Consider the following 18,189-nt stretch of genomic DNA (forward strand, 5'->3'; position numbering starts at 1 on the left):
GACTATAAATGAAATGTTGTACAGTGAGGAGAGGGAACTTGCAGAGTCATCTCCAGTAGAAAAACAGGGCATCAAGTGGTAGGATGGGGTTGTCATCCCACAGTCAAAACCTCAGACTCAGAATTGTTTCTGTCTGAAAGAATTGCAGGGACAAAAATGGAGAAGAGCCTGCGAGAAAAGAGGTCGAGTGACAATCACAAACTTGGATTCAGGTCAAAGAGAGGCCCCAAGACTGACACTATTACTGATGCTATGGTATACTTACAAACAGGAGCCTAGCATGGCTGACCTCTGAAAGGCCCAACATGCCGTTGAAAGAGTCAGATGCAGACATTTTCACCCAACCAATGGAAAGAAGCTGGTGACCCCTGTGGATGAATTAGGAAAAAGCTGAAAGAAGCTGAGGAGAAAGGAGACCCTAGAGGAAAACCTGCAATATCAACTACCCTGGACCCCTGAGATTTCACAGACAGAGTCAGCTCCAGACAGCATACATCAGCTGATATGACACCCCCCCAACACATATATAGCAGAGGATGGCAGGGTCTGGACTCAGTCAGAGAAGATGCACCTAATCCTCAAGAGACTTGAGGCCCCAGGGATTGTGGAGTTCTCGTAGTGTTGGGGTGGTGGTGGAATGGTGGAAGGGTTGAGGACATCTCTTTGAGACAGGGGCCGAGGGGAAGGACTTTTGGGATATGGAGCAGTCAGAGAGCAGACCCGACTAAAGAATTAAAGAGAGAGAGAGAGATAGAGAGAGAGAGAGAGAGAGAGAGAGAGAGAGAGAGAGAGAGAGAGAGAGAGAAGGAATTCTCAAAGCCAGCCTGCATTTACTAGGTAAGAAAGCAAACTGTGTCTTGCCAGGAGGAGCTGCAGAAACAAAATGTTATCAAATAACCTAGCCAGTCCTGTGAAGGAGAGTTTGTCTTAGTTTCTGTTTCTATTGTGATAAAACACTCTGAAAAACATGAGGTTAACAGAAAAGGGGTTCATCTTGACTTAAAGAAGTTACATTACACCATGATACAGAAATTCAGGTTGTAGGAACCTGAGAAAGTAACTCATTGAGTTGTACTCACAAATAGAAAGCAGAGGAAATTCAATCCTGCTATTCAGATAGCTTCAGCCCTTTAATGTGGGCCTTCACACTTCAAGTAACTTACTCAAGAGAATCTTATGTAGGTATGCCCAGAGGCTTATCTCCTAGGTGAGTCTGCATGCAGTCAGTTTGACAAGAAAAAAAAATTGTTTCACAGTTACTTTCATTAACTTTATTGTCCTCCTTAGGAAGAATTATGTGTTTACTAACTTTTGCTTAATTAAAGTATCAAATGGTATAAAATGTCTTGATTTTACTGGTTTTGTAGCAATAACCACAGTATTTTTCCTTCTAGTAAAAGTGGTTCATTTGAATTAATGGTGTTTGGGATTTGCTGAATATCACTGAAATTTGTAAGCTACACAGCAAAAGGAAAATTAGTCCGTATACAGGTGTGATGAGTACAATTGTTATCAGTGTCCAGAGAGCAATATGCAACTTTACATTGTTAAGTGTATGTAGCACAGATGGTATTTATAGATAAGGGATGAATAGAATTATTATTTCATTAGTCAACTGGGGAAAGTAACAGTGAAGATATTTTCCTCAGCATATTCTCCAATCATCAAAAAGAAAAGTTAAAGTACCCTGTTGTAACTGATGTGAATACTGTATAGGTAGATCTCCTCTAATTCTAGGTTCATATTATTAATATAATGGGAAATGGGGTCCAGGTGATTGATGAGTAATAATATATATATATACATATATATGTATATATGTATGTATATACATACATATATATGCATGTGTGTATAATATTTGTATTCTATCTAAAACAACATAAAATTATTTTGAAATAAAACATGATAGCAATGAGAGAAGACACATTATAATGTCTTTGTAGAGATGTAATTCAAATAGATTTTATATAAACTAAGCACTTCTAGGCCTTTGCCCTCATCTTCCTCGACTTTTCTAACATTTCTAAATGTAGATGTGTCTTGCCACACTGTATTCTCCTGAGGCTACACAAGTTTTAATTGCTTGGCAGATCTAAACCAATGTTTTCCCCTCAGTCTCTGCTTGTTCATGCTCAGAATAAGCAGAGATATTAGCTGTGCTTATTGTGAATATATTTCCAAGCAGCTCTTCCCATTTGTCATAAAATGCAGTTTTACAGGTCTTTGTAACCAAGTATCATTGGTAATGAAGTAAACGAATAGCTTGGCACAGACCTAGTACAACAACGAGAAAAGCCTCATGAGATTCTAAGTTTGATCCAACTCTGTTCTATGCATGGAAGGAGTCCTTAGATCATGAGTAGAAAAACAATCATATGAGTTGATATTTGTTTACAACAATAAAATAGAAATTTGTCTAAATTAGGCCATGTTAATGCAATCTACAATTTTTGTAAATGTTATTCTAACAAGGTAATTGTCTCACTATTGACTGATTTAATGACTTCAAAGTTTACTATAAAGTAGGTTTCATTAATGTAGTTTAAAAAAGATTAACATTTATACATCCCAAAGAATTTTAGTATATTAAAAATTATAACTAACATATAATGAATAATATATGATAATTATTAAATAAGCTGTATAGTTATCTTCATACAGTATTTGCTTACATCCTTTGTGAGGTGCTCATTTAAGCATAGTGCCTCTTTGATTGCAGACAGGTGATAAAGTTATTCATCAAGAACATTAGTAGCTGGGACACAAGAATGGGAGTTAATCAAAAGTAAGTATGATATCAGACATTTTCTCATCTACATTAAGAAGAAAAGTTTTCTAGATACCTACTAATCATGTTAGTGCATTTTATTCTTAGTAGATTGCATATTTTCCTAGTTATATACTTACATTCTAATTATGATCTAATATTTCATCAACTGAGTTTTATCTTAAAATAAGTTTCCTTTAAAGTATTTTAGCAATTTATTTATTGATCTAAAATTTAAATATATGACTGTTTTTAAGACACATATTTATAACTTCATGATTTAAGATACATGAATTCAAGCACACATAGTTTCAAGGAATTAATAACAAATAAACCAAAGAATTGTTTTACGTGGGACAAAGGGTACACAATGAAGCAATTATCTTAATGACTATACTACAGTAAGTAAAGTGTAAGAATAATTTTCCTCTATCTAAACTATCTTTGTGGTGGCATAGAAATTCAAGTTTTTAGCTATGACCACAAGACTTCAAGTTTTGTGTTATATCAGTTATCTCTGTGTCACTATTATACATTGCTGTCTATTGATTTGCTGTAGTCCTTCCAAACGTAACTGAATCTGAACACATGGCCCCTTAAAATGTAAATTTAAACAAAAATTTACAGCCTTGGATCAAGTTTCTTGGAATAAGGCATCATTTTAAACCAATGGATATTTTAATCTTCACAATGTGTAAAAACCACATTTATGATAAGAATAATATGTAAGGCTCTGTTTATAAATATTGGCGAACTCTGTCTGAGGAGATAAAATTAACAACCATTTGTGAAGCTTGCTAGGAAGAGTAGATGGCCAATGAATACATAGTTTACATAAAAATACAAAGTTTGAACAATGCACCACCAGAGATTACACAACTCTGCCCAGTTCATTTCTCACTGCACACTGACTAAAATACTCTTAATTCTCTATGAAATTAAAGAAGACGAAAACTTATTTTGCTACCCTAATCCTGTCAGTGATGAATTCTTAAGAATGGACAGCAAATCCAACTTAATTTACTGAGGCTTTAGGGTTGTAAGGGTTTGTTCATCTAAAAAATAGTGACTTCAGAGTCTTGTCTGTGTTCCTCATTAGGGAAGTGACTGAATGTGATGTTGTCACTCCTAAACTCATCAGTCAGTCAGTATGCAGTAACCCAAGAGCTGGAACTGCATAGATTGCAAAGGGAGTTACAATGATCTCAGCCTTCCAATATAAAAGTGTTCTGAATTTCACCCTGAGCCATGTATGCTGGACATTATTGAAGAATTGAAAATGAAAATGCATGGAAACAGAAACCCTTCTTAAATTTCAGTGGGAAAGTGAGTGATAAAATCAAGGCAATGCAATCAAGGAAAAAATCTAGTTAGAAAATGGCCTCAAACAGTTGGATTTCAAAACAGCCTGTCAGGAAGTAGTCCTTTGGTTGGTGGAAAATGCAGGCTGTGCTTTATAGAAAGTGGCCATGAAGAGCTGGTTTGCAAATATAGATGGATGGAGTTCTTGTAGTTACATTTCTATAGCAGCAATGAAAAAACCCTGAGGGTAGGAAGAGAGGCCAGGAACCACAGTCAAAGTGAATGTCAAAGTGATACAATGGAAGACACAGCGAACGGAGGTGTGTTCCTTGCAGCTCAGGGTTTTACACAGGTAGAAAACCACTGGTTACTTTTATGAAGAGGAAAGCTTAACTTTTTTTCAATTTTTACCAAGAATACGTTCATATTTCTATGTATATAACAAAGCCAAGAATAGGACAAAGGAGAATTTTTGAGCACCCCATCATGATTGTGAAAACAACAGTGTTTTGTGCAATTATGCCATTTTACAATTGTATCAGCCATGAATGTTTATTTTCTTTTATCCTTAGTTCAAGATAAACTATATTACTTCAAGAATAAGTGTGATTCGTGAAATATGTTATGACTGGTGCAAATACATTGTCTTCTTATGACATTGGTAAGTATATAATTCCTATAATAGTTTGATAAATATTTTGTGGTATTCTATTGAAATTATCAGAGAGAATGGCTACAGTCTCAGCTATAAGATTCAGTCATGATTTTCATAAATTCCACTCCAGGGTTTGGTATAGATAAAAAAGATGCAAGATGGTATGAAATAAAAGGAAAGGGAAGACAGATTTGAAGAATCAGGGTAACTGACTTGCTTGTCAGGATTTAAAGATGGAGTCTTTGCTATATTGCATTTTTGATTTGCAATCTCATATAAAATATGCAATGTAAGATTCATCTTCATTGTCAGTTTGACTGAATTTAGAATCACCCAGGAGCATCCTCTGGGAATATCTGTGAAGGTGTTTCCATAAAGAATTAACTGATGAGGGAAGACTCATACTGAATGGGGAAATATCAGCTAGCTATCTGTAAGTAGACACGATACAATGTAAATGGAAAATATAGAAATCCTGTTTAGTGTAACATACATTCTTTTATATTTCCTGGTTTGCTGAGAAAAGGGCAGTAAGTTCAAGTCCTGTTGCCACAAAACTTTTATATCTTGTCTGCCATGATAGACTGGATATCATTCAATAATAACTAGCTAAATTCTGGTTTATTCTATTTGAACCATTTCTGTATGTATTGATACAGTAGAAAACAGTCAGCCCATGATTGTCAAAGCTTCTTCATTAGAAATTACATTAATGTAATAAAATATCATATTTTTTAGCCAAAGGGAAGTATATTTTAAGGTGCAGTTGAGAATGTTGCTTCAGAGAGATGTTGTTCTGTATCTCCCACAGTGTTCATCATAACCATAAAGGCCCCTCCCTCATAAGTAGAAGAGAGAAGCAGAAGAATGACTATATTAAGTGACTCCATTTGAGCCACTCTATTAAGAAGAAATTAAATGGGTGGTGTTCTCCTAGATTATATTTCTAGAAGAAACACTCCATTTAATCATTCTTACAAATCTTTATGATGTCATCTCTCCTCCAAAGAGCAGGCAGGAAGCACTTTTAAGTACACAATCATCCTGCACTTGATATGATTTTCAAGTCCTTAATACACAATCTGTGGAAGCCTCCAAATGCAGTGTATGTAACTTCTTTTATCTTATTCATAATTTTTTTATTGTTGTTCTTTTCTCTGTGATATCTCTCTTCCTTTATGGGTGTTGGATTTCCACTAATAATTTAAAATTGGCAAGAGAAATCTCTCCCCTATAAATTTTCCTTGCCCATCATACCTCAGAAAATATGAAATTATCATAAGGATGTTAAATATATTTTATCTGCTGCCAAAAATTCTTTGTGCTTCTATTGTAAAGTGAATTTCAAATTGTAGCATTTGTATATGCTGATTTTATTTCTTTAGTGCAGTCTGCTGGATTGTCATATATTTGTTTTGTTGTCATTTGGTAAGATAATATGCATAATTCTGAGCAACAAATAGGCCTACAATAGATAAGCAAAAATGTTGATTGAATTAAAGTATGTTGAGTTCACGTTCTTTATATGCAGGAAAGAAGCATAATATTTACTTTCATTCAAGAGTAGAATATACTTCTAGCCAAAGCTTGATTTTAGCTTGGAAAACAAACAAACAATCAATCAATCAAACAAACAAACAAAACCTAAGAGTTCTAAGAGAGGGTTTTAGCATGATTGAACTGTTAGACAAGCAGCAGGATAAGCAATAGGGATCTCTAGATGGTTTTACTGGTGTCTGAGTGTGCCTGAACAGTGTGGACACAGCAACATCTGTATTCAGGTTCTCCATGATATTGAGTGTGCACTGGCTTAGGAAGAATTAGAGATTGTTGAATATGATTTCAAAATAAGGAAATTTTTCTTTACTATTTTGCAGCCTTAATAAAGAAAAAGAATATTTTAAAGTAAGAATACTATGAATGAATATTTTTATAATTGGCAAATTCAAAAGAAAATTAGTATAGAAATGTTCATATAAATTTGTAATACTCTAACATGGATACTAAAAGCAGAGTCAAATAATCATTATCCAAATTAGTTATAACAGAGAGTCATAGTTCACAGGCTAATAGCCAATCAAACCAACAAAATTCAACAGATACAATAAGACTTTGGCCTTTTTTATAATATGAGAACAGATTTATTTGTGAAAAATGGATGACACTACAATGAATCAATAGGGAAATGGGAAAAAAGGAAGGAAAGAATGAAAGGAAAGAAAGAAAATAAATGAGGCCACTTCAAAATGTATGAACCAGGACATGATGACCTTCTTTTGACAAGAATCCAAAATCATAACTTTTTTTTTAAAATAGCAACTTGAAAAAATATTGAAAATTAATAGAAGATAAAGAATACTGTCATGAATTAGACATCATACCTCTTACATAGTGATATGTACACTGACTTGTTATTCATTATTCGAATCATTTACTATGCACTGCCATTTTTTCTATTATTACCTTATTATTTTTAATATAGTCTAATATATTTATTGAATATTTGGAATTTCACATAATGCATCCCAATCACATTCACTTTCTAGTTATCTCATGTGTAGAGTCCCATACACTTGTGGTGGCCTGCTCTCAGAAAAAGTACTAAAAATTAAAACAGAAAAAGAAATATTAATTCAATATTGTGTTGGTAATTTCTCATTGGAGCATGGTCACACACTCAGTGGCCAGCCCCTTATTGAAAACTATGTCCCTTTTCATTCCCATCCCTACCAGAAGCCATCAACTGTGAAGAGCTATACTTCAGCAACCTTATCAGAATTATTTTTCTTTTTTTATTTGATATATTATTTATTTAAATTTCAAATGATATCCCCTTTCCTAGATCCCCCCTTCCCGAAAGTCCCATAAGCCCTCTTACATCTCCCTGTTCCCCAATAACCCCCTTCCTGTTTCCCTCTCTTGGTATTCCCCTACCCTACATCTGACAGAGGGCTAATATTCAAGATATACAAAGAACTCAAGAAGGTAGACTCCAGAGAGCCAAATAACCTTATTAAAAAATGGGGTAAAGAGCTAAACAAAGATTTTTCACTTGAGGAATAATGAATGGTGGAAAAGCACCAAAAGAAATGTTAAACATCCTTAGTCATCAGGGAAATGCAAATCAAAACAACTCTGAGATTTCACCTCACACCAGTCAGAATGGCTAAGATCAAAAACTCAAGAGAAAACATGTGCTGGTGAGGATGTGGAGAAAGAGGAACACTCCTCCACTGCTGGTAGGGTTGCAAGCTGGTACAACCACTCTGGAAATCAGTCTGGTGGTGCCTCAGAAAACTGGAAAAGATACTACTGGAGAACCCTGTTATACCACTCCTGGGCATATACTCAGAGGATTCCCCAGCATGCAATAAGGACACATGCTCCATTATGTTCATAGCAGCCCTATTTATAATATCCAGAGCTGGAAAGAAGACAGATGTCCCTCAACAGAGGAATGGATACAGAAAATATGGTATATATACACAATGAAGTACTATTCAGCCATTAAAAACAATGATTCATGAAATTCATAGACAAACGGATGGAACTGGAGACTATTATCTTTAGTGAGGTAACCCAATCACAAAAGAACATTCATGGTTTGCACTCACTGATAAGTGGATATTAGCCCAGAAGCTCAGAATACCCAGGAAAAAATCACACATCAAATGATTTCCAAGATGAAGGACAGAAAGGCCCTGGGTCCTAGAAAGTCTCAGTGCACCTATCAGAATTTTTAAGAGCTTTGTTCAACGGTATCCTCTCTAAACTCTTTCCTTGGTGTTAGAGGTTAGGGGATAGGTTAAATGTTGTTACAGAAGCTTTGTATGTCTCTCGTTCTCCAGTATGAATCTGCAGTTATTGATAAAGAAGCATCATTCCCCTTAATAGTCATGTTTATGTCAGTGGCCGGTGCTGCTTCTAAGGGATCAGAGAGACTGAAGAGGCAATCCCAGAGCCTGTTAAGTGTCTGTGCTTGGTCCTCTGCATATGTGTTATGTTTGCTAGCTTGATGTTTTTGTGGTAATCCAAGCAGTGGGAAAGGTGGTGTCTCTTTTGCATGCTCCTAAGACTCTTTTCCCACCTGAAAGGAGTGTAAAGAGGGAAAAATGTGGTCAGGTTGTATTCTATGAGAGAAAAATACATTTAAAAAAATCAGGAAGGAAAAGAAGAACAAAAAAGTCTGACAAGTTGTCCAGAAAAGAACTCAAGAAGTTAGACCCCAGGGAACCAAATAACCCTATTAAAAAATGGGGTACAGAACTAGACAAAGAATTTTCGCCAGAAGAAATTCAGATGGCCGAGAAGCACCTTAAGAAATGTTCAACATCATTAGCCATTAAGAAAATGCAGATCAAAACAACCCTGAGATTTCACCTCACACCAGTCAGAATGGCTAAGGTTAAAAACTCAGGAGACAGCAGATGTTGGCAAGGATGTGGAGAAAAAGAAACACTCCTTCACTGCTGGTGGGATTGTAAGATGGTACAACCACTATGGAAATCAGTCTGGAGGTTCCTAAGAAAACTGGGCATGACACTTACGGAGGACCCTGCTATACCTCTCCTGGGCATATACCCAGAGGATTCCCCGGCATGCAATAAGGACACATGCTCCACTATGTTCATAGCAGCCTTATTTATAATAGCCAGAAGCTGGAAAGAACCCAGATATCCCTCAGGGGAGGAAAGGATACAGAAAATGTGGTATATATACACAATGGAGTACTATTCAGCAATTAAAAACAATGAATTCATGAATTTTTTAGGCAAATGGATGGAACTAGAAAATATCATTCTAAGCGAGGTAACACAATCACAAAAGAATACACATGGAATGCAATCATTGATAAGTGGATATTAATTAGCCCTGAAGCTCTCAATACTGAAGATACAATTAGCATATCAAATGATTCCCATGAAGAAGGAAGAAGAAGGTCCTAATCTTGGAAAGGCTTGATTCAGCATTTTAGGAAAGTACCAGGTCAGAGAAAAGAGAAGGGAAAGACAGGAGAATGGATGGAAAGAAGAGGACTTATGGAATATATGGGGGTGGGGCTGGGAAAGGGGAAGGCTTTTAGAATGTAAACAAAGAATATAGAAAATAAATAAATAATTTTAAAAAAGAAACGAAAAAAATGAAACGAAAATAGCTTTTTATAATATAATATATTCTAATTGAAGTTTCCCCTTCCCCAACTCCATCTGATCCTCTCTGATGAAACACTGACTTAAAAACACATCCCTCCTTTCTCTTTCTCATTAGAATATAAACATGAATGCAAAAAAATTGCTAAATAAAATAAGAAAAAATAAAGCTAACTCAAAAAGGATGAAGCAAACAAACTGTCTTGAGAAAAAGTGTTACAAAAAATGGACAAGAAACACATATAGACAGACAGACACACACACACAGACACACACACTTGTACAAACAGAAATCCAACAAAAACACAATGCAAGAACCGACAATATGTGCACAAAATGCCTGTAAGAAAAAAGGAAACAAAGAAAGGAAAAATAAAATAATGCCAAGACAGAATATTATGAGACAGAACCCTCCAAAAGTTTCATTGAAATGTTTGTGTGTGTGTATGTGAATATCTACCACAAGGCATGGGGTATGTATTTAAGGGTGGTTTGTATATATAGTGAGACTATATTGAGAATATCTAATTTTTCATTTATAAGCAATTAGCAATTGGAGATAGCTTCTTTCTTAGGAAAGGTGTTTTGTGTCTAGTTCCCTTGTCAGTGCTAGGACTCCATCTGACTTAGACCTGTGCAGGAACTGTGCATGATGACGCTGACTCTGCTCTCCATTCCATCTATGGCTAGAAATGCTTGTTTTGTTGTTATCCTCTATTCCCACTGGCTCTTGAAACCTTTCTTCCTCCTCCTCTAGTGAGTTTCCTGAGCCCAGAATGGAAGGATTTAATGGAGACATCCCATTGAAAATGTCCCAATGACTCCAACCTTGTTCTGCATTTTGTTCTGTTGTGAGTCTCTGTGTTTGTTCTTATCTACATCAATTGTAAACTTCTTTAATGATGACTGAGCAAGGCACTGAATATTAGTATAGTAGAATGTCATTAGGAGTCATTTTATTGCAACATTTCTCTAGTATAGTAGCTTGTAGAAGAAAATATATTACATTTACACAATGGAATATTAAATGCTGTTAATAAATGGATGGAGCAAAAACCAAGTAGACAACAACAACACCAAAAACAAAAACATCCTGAGTAAGGTAACCTGAGTAAGGTAACAAAAGACCGGGGAGATAGAACTCCACTGGATATCTCTTTTCACTAAATGAAGCCTCCAGTTCCAGAAATGGCTTTCATATAATTCAGTTGTTATTCAACGGGATTCATGGACATTCAGGAACAAACTATGTTATTTCTAGGGGTATTGTTTGCTCTCCACAACTTATGATAATACCCTGTTGCTGTAAACTACTCTTATACAAAACATTGAACACAGAGAAATTAAGCTTATGCCTACCTGTATCCTTCATCCAAAACCATTGACTAGAGTTCATGTTACTAGAAGATACATTACATGCTACCAGAGGAGAAGGGCAAACTCCAACCCAGATAAAAACCCTCCCAACCTCTGATAGGCAATGATGCCCTGTCTGTAAGATGCCCTAGTGTCATAGTGTCTCAAGCTTATATCAGTGATCGATATATATTTGATTAGATTTGAGGTATAATTCATGAGATAGAATCCATACCTGATATTCCTTCAGTGGCCAAGAACCTGAGACAGGTATTTAGGCAAAATCCAAATTAATTTCTCTTTGAAACATTTGGATTCTGTTATTTGCAATTTATAGATACAGAACTTTCAAAATAATGTTTCTTTGTCATAAAATCTATTGTTCATTTCCAATTACCAATTTAGCAAGCAAATACACTGTTTATCGGAAACAATTCTAATAATTAAGTAAAAAGTAACTCATTAGATGTTCTAAATATATTTCAGTAATAGTCACATCATGTGAGAGTTGAAGATGGTGGTAAACACCATAAATCTATTATTCCATGTAGTAAAGCTGGATTATGTAGCATATTAATAGGAAAGCTAAATGTCCAGGCTACATATCTAATCTCTGGAGTCTGAGCATCTACCCTGATACTGTCCTGTTAATCAGTCTACACAAAAAACTTTAGTATTAATGGTATGGCAGAAAAAGAACAAAATAGAGTGGGGGGATTTGCACACTTTATGTTTAAGTACTAGAAGTCTATCAATTAAATGAAAAATAAAAGTGCCAGCATAACTTAAAATCTGCTTAGTTCCTGAGTATAAGACTGAGACAAAGTTTTTAATGACCCATCTTTCCTCTTCACTTTATTGCCAGGAGAACATTATTTATTATGTTTGCTTAATTTTTTTTCTGTCTCAATTACTACTTCTGTACAAGTTTATGTAATGTGAACTTATTTATTTATTTATTTATTTATTTATTTACTTACTTACTTATCTAAATCTGATTTCAGGTTATTGAGGTAGAATTTAGACATTTTCACATTTGTGTTGAACATTTTATAATTCTGGATTCCTAAAGTTATTGTGCCTCACCAAAACAACTATCTATGTTATATTGAGTTATCTTTTCTTTATATTAAGAGTTCTTAGATCTTTGAATATTTATTTTATTAGCAGTTATCTATTTATTTATTACTTGAGAATTTCATTTTGTTTTCAATGTATTTTGATCATATTTCACTCATAACTCTTCACTTCCAAAATACCACATTTCTTCATCCAAACACATCCTCATCTCAACATAATGTACTGTTATTTTATTTTGTAATCCACTGAATAGATTTAGTATTGTCCTTATGAACATGTGATATTTTCTTTGTTCAGGTGTACACTGTTACTATTGGTTCCACCCATACATGTTGAACCTTTACATAGTTGACACATTTTTAATAACAAGAAAAGTGACAAAGATTTAGAACATAGACTTCAAGAAAATAAAATTCTTGGATGTTCTAAGATTTCAGACCCTGAGGCTTTCTCAATGCTGTGACTTTGATGTTTAGATCACAGACTCCTGAAGGACAAGGACAGTGGATCTCTAAGACCTGTCCCAACTTCTTTCAGTCTGACCTTGGAGAAAAAAAATCTCAGATTCTTCTATACATTCTCTCCCTCACCTCACCTCTCTCTCTCCCTCTCTTTCTCTCTCTTCTCTGGGTGTGTGTTTCAGAAGTATCTCGCTTCCCCAGATATTCTGAAACATCTTTCTTAATTGTATCTATTTTAAAGTCCTCTATCTTGTTTCCTGTATACACTTTTACTGTTGTACCTTAATAACATCTAACACATTTTTAAATTTTTTTGTACAATACTTGTCAAAAGTCTTTGACTGAAGATTTAACTTAAAAGATGCTGTTTAGATATTGCACCATAACAATGCATGTAAGTTGATTTCTTTTTTTGTTTTTTTCTTTATCTATAGCATAAATATAAAAGTTTGAAATATGGTCATCTTTATAAATGGATATAACAGTATTGTATGAATGAGCTATTAGATACTTCAATTATGGAAAATAGAGAATGTTTATCCATCAGAAAACACTTATGCCAATGTTCCCTGAAATTAAGGCACAAAGAGTAGACTTTCCATCATTAAGAATTTGATGCTTTTTCTTTGCTAGATTAGAGATTTCTTTTTTTATGGAGGAAACACAAAAGTAAATGGCTTGAAAATATGGATTTCAACATTCTAGGAGGAGACCCAATAATTTAGGCAATAGGGCCCTGCAGGCCAAACTAAAACTATATTGAAAAGTCAATGTAGTCAGCTAAGCTTGTCTCACCTTTCTTACATTTTCCCTCTAATAAAAATTTTATATGTAATGAAAATTATATCTATATAAAATAAGAAGATAAGCAAGTAAAAAAGTAAAGAATAATCAAACTTACCTGATAAAGATGATCAGACATGAAGCCTGAGGAGTTTGACAAAGCATAACTCCTCTATAACCAGACCTGCTGGGAATCAGCAATGACTTCCTTTCCTGTTACTGTTAGAATTTATCACATACAGATGAAACAAGGTCCTGGAAATCACATTAAAAACAGTATTTCAATAGTGTTATCTAAGAGAATTTACTTCTGATAATTAATAATATTCATTTTCTAACTATTGTGTGACTTTTCTTGACAATATATGAATAAATGTCTATATACCCGAGTTAAGACATCTCCCCAGCTCCTAAGTAGTCAGACTGGAAAATCAAAATATCTTGGCTATCAGTGGGATACAGACAAGATTCATTTTGTTACCTGTCATAAGATAAATATTTTTTTAAATTTTTTATTTATTTTCTATATTCTTTGTTTACATTCTAGAAGCCCTCCCCCTTCCCAGACCCCCCTGCCCCGCCATATGTTCCATAAGTCTTCTCTCCATCCATTCTCCTGTTTTTCCCCCTCCCTTTTCTCTGACCTGGTACTCCCCTACAATGCTGGATCAAGCCTTTCCAGGATTAGGGCCCTCTTCTTCCTCTTTCATGGGAATCATTTGATATGCTAATTGTATCTTCAGTATTCAGAGCTTCAGGGCTAATTAATATCCACTTATCAATGATTGCATTCCATGTGTATTCTTTTGTGATTGCGTTACCTCATGTAGGATGATATTTTCCAGTTCCATCCATTAGCTAAAAAAATTCATGAATTCATTGTTTTTGATTGCTGAATACTACTCCATTGTCTTTATATACAACATTCTCTGTATCCATTCCTCCATTGAGGGATATCTGGGTTCTTTCCAGCTTCTGGCTATTATAAATAAGGCTGCTATGAACATAGTGGAGCATGTGTCCTTATTGCATGCTGGGGAATACTCTGGGTATATGCCCAGGAGAGGTATAGCAGGGTCCTCGAGAAGTGTCATGCCTAGTTTTCATAGTGGTTGTACCATCTTACAATCCCACCAGCAGTGAAGGAGTGTTCCTCTTTCTCTACATCCTTGCCAACACCTGCTGCTTCTGAGTTTTTAACCTTAGCCATTCTGACTGGTGTGAGGTGAAATCTCAGGGTTGTTTTGATCTGCATTTCCCTAATGGCTAATGATGTTGAGTATTCCTTAAGTTGCTTCTGGCCATCCGAATTTCTTCAGATGAAAATTTTTTGTTTAGGTCTGTACCCCATTTTTGAATAGGGTTATTTGGTTCCCTGGGGTCTAACTTCTTAAGTTCTTTGTATATATTGGATATTAGCTCTCTATCAGATGTAGGGTTTGTGAAGATCTTTTCCCAATTTGTTGGTTGCCGTTTTGTCCTTTTGACGGTGTCCTTTGCCTTACAGAAACTGTGTAATTTTATGAGATCGCATTTGTCAATTCTTGATCTTAGAGCATAAGCTATTGGTTTTCTGTTCAGGAACTTTTCCCCTGTGCCTATGTCCTCAAGGGTTTTCCCCAGTTTCGTTTCTATTAGTTTCAGTGTGTTTTATGTGGAGGTCCTTGATCCACTTGGAGTTGAGCTTAGTACAAGGAGATAAGAATGGATCAATTCGCATTCTCCTGCATGCTGACCTCCAGTTGATCCAGCACCATTTGTTAAAAAGGCTATCTTTTTTCCACTGGATGTTTTCAGCTCCTTTGTTGAAAATCAAGTGACCATAGGTATGTGGATTCATTTCTGGGTCTTCAATTCTCTTCCATTGGTCCACTTGCCTGCCCCTGTGCCAATACCATGCAGTTTTTAACACTATTACTCTGTAGTATTGCTTGAGGTCTGGGATACTGATTCCCCCAGAAGTTATTTTACTGTTGAGAATAGTTTTAGCTATCCTGGGTTTTTTGTTATTCCAGATAAATTTGAGAATTACTTTTTCCAACTCTATGAAGAACTGAGTTGGAATTTTGATGGGGATTGCATTGAATCTGTATATTTCTTTTGGCAAGATGGCCATTTTAACTATATTAATCCTGCCAATCCACGAGCATGGCAGATTTTTCCATTTTCTGAAGTCTTCTTCGATTTCCTTCTTCAGAGACCTGAAGTTCTTGTCGTAAAGGTCTTTCACTTGCTTAGTTAGAGTCACACCAAGATACTTTATATTGTTTGTGGTTATTGCGAAGGGTGTCCTTTGCCTAAGTTCTTTCTCAGCCTGCTTATCCTTTGAGTATAGTAAGGCAACTGATTTGCTTGAGTTGATTTTATAACCTGCCACTTGCTGAAGTTGTTTATCAGCTGTAGGAGTTCTCTGGTGGAGTTTTTTTAGGTCACTTAAGTATACTATCATGTCATCTGCAAATAGTGATAGTTTGACTTCTTCCTTTCTAATTTGTATACCTTTGACCTCCTTAAGTTGTCTATTGCTCTAGCTAGGACTTCAAGTACTATATTGAAAAGATATGGACATGGACATCCTTGTCTAGTCCCTGATTTTAGTGGGATTGCTTCAAGTTTCTCTCCATTTAGTTTGATGTTGCCCACCAGTTTGCTGTATATTGCTTTGATTATGTTTAGGTATGGGCCTTGAATTACTGTTTTTTCCAAAACTTTTAGCATGAAAGGATGCTGAATTTTGTCAAATGCCTTTTCAGCATCTAATGAAATGATCATATGTTTTTCTTTTTTTTTTTTTTTTGAGTTTGCTTATGTAGTGGATTGTCTGGCTAAGGGTTTATCTATTGATTTTCTCAAAGAACCATCTCCTGGTTTTGTTGATTCTTTGTATGGTTCTCTTTGTTTTCACTTGACTGATTTCTTTGTCTGTTATATTTTTAATTGTTTTAAATAGTATAGGTCAATCTTTGCTAAACTCAGACTTTCCTTTTTAGCTACCTTGCCTTCATCAACTTTTCTAGACTATTGAAATTAACAAAATCAGAAATGAAAATGGAGACATAACAGCAGAAACCAAGAAAATTTTAAAAATTATCAGATCCTACTACAAAAGCAACAAAACTGGAAAACTGGGATGGAATGGACAATTGTCTAGACAGATATCAGACAGAAGTTAAATAAGGATCAGATAAACTATCTAAACTTTCCTATAACCCTTAAAGAAATAACAACACTCATTAAAACCAAAAAGGACTGGGACCTGATGGTTTTAGTGCAAAATTCTATCAGACCTGCAATGAAGACCTAATACTAATACTCTTCAAAATATTCCACAAAAGAGAAACAGAAGGAATACTACTCGATTCATTCTATGAAACAATAATTATGCTTATAAGTAAACAACACAGAGACCCAACAAAGAGAAGTTCAGACCAATTTCAGTTATGAATATCTAGCCAAAAATAGTCAATAAAATTCTCACAAACTAAACTAAATCCAAGAACTAAACTAAATCCAAGAACACATCAAATGAATCATCCATCATAATCAAGAAGGCTCCAGCAGAGGTATGCAGTGATGGTTCAATATAAAGAAATCCATCAGTGTAAACCACTACATAAACAGACTCAAAGGGAAATAAACCATGATCATCTCATTAAATGCTGAGAAAGCATTTGAGAAAATTCAACACCCTTTCATGAAAAAAATCTTGAAAAGATCAGGAATTCAAGGCTTATACCTAAACATAGTAAAAGCAATATATAGCAAACCAGTAGTCAACATCAAACTAAATGAAGAGAAACTTGAAACAATCCCACTAAAATCAGAGACTAGAAAAGGAAACCTATTCTCTCCCTTCCTATTCAATGGAGTACTGAAATTCTGAGCCAGAACAAATAGGAAACAAAGGAGGTCAAAGGGATACAAATTTGAAAGGAAGAAATCAAAATATCACTATTTGCAGATGATAAGATAGTATAATTAGCTGACTCCAAAAATTCCACCAGAGAACTCTTACAGCTGATAAACAACTTCACTAAAGGGGCTGGGTATAAAATTAACTCAAACAAATCAGTACCCTTCCTATACTCAAAGGAAAAACAGGCTGAGAAAGAAGTTACGGAAAAGACACCCTTCACAATAGTCATAAATAATATAAAATACCATTGTGTGACTTGAACCAAACAGTGAAAGATCTGTATGACAAAAAACTTCAAGTTTCTGAAGAAAGAAATTGAAGATCTCAGAAGATGGAAAGATCTCCCATGCTCATGGATTGACAGGATTACTAGTAAAAATGGCCATTTGCTGAAAGCAATCTATAGATTCAATGCAATTCCCATCAAAATCCCAACTTAATTCTTCAAAGAGTTAGAAAGAGCAATTCTCAAATTCATTTGGAATAACAAAAAACAGAATAGCAAAAAATATTTTCAACAATAAAAGAAATTTTGGGGTGAATCACGATCCTAAGATGTGTTGCAGAGCAATAATGATAAAAACTGCATGGTATATGTACAGAGACACACAGGTCCATTAATGGAACAGAATTGAAGATCCAGAAATTCACCCACACAACTATGGTCATTAGACCTTTGACAGAGGAGCTAAAACCATCCAGTGGGAAAAAAGACA

The sequence above is a fragment of the Apodemus sylvaticus genome, chromosome 2, assembly GCF_947179515.1.
Source record: "Apodemus sylvaticus chromosome 2, mApoSyl1.1, whole genome shotgun sequence".
Taxonomy (NCBI): domain Eukaryota; kingdom Metazoa; phylum Chordata; class Mammalia; order Rodentia; family Muridae; genus Apodemus; species Apodemus sylvaticus.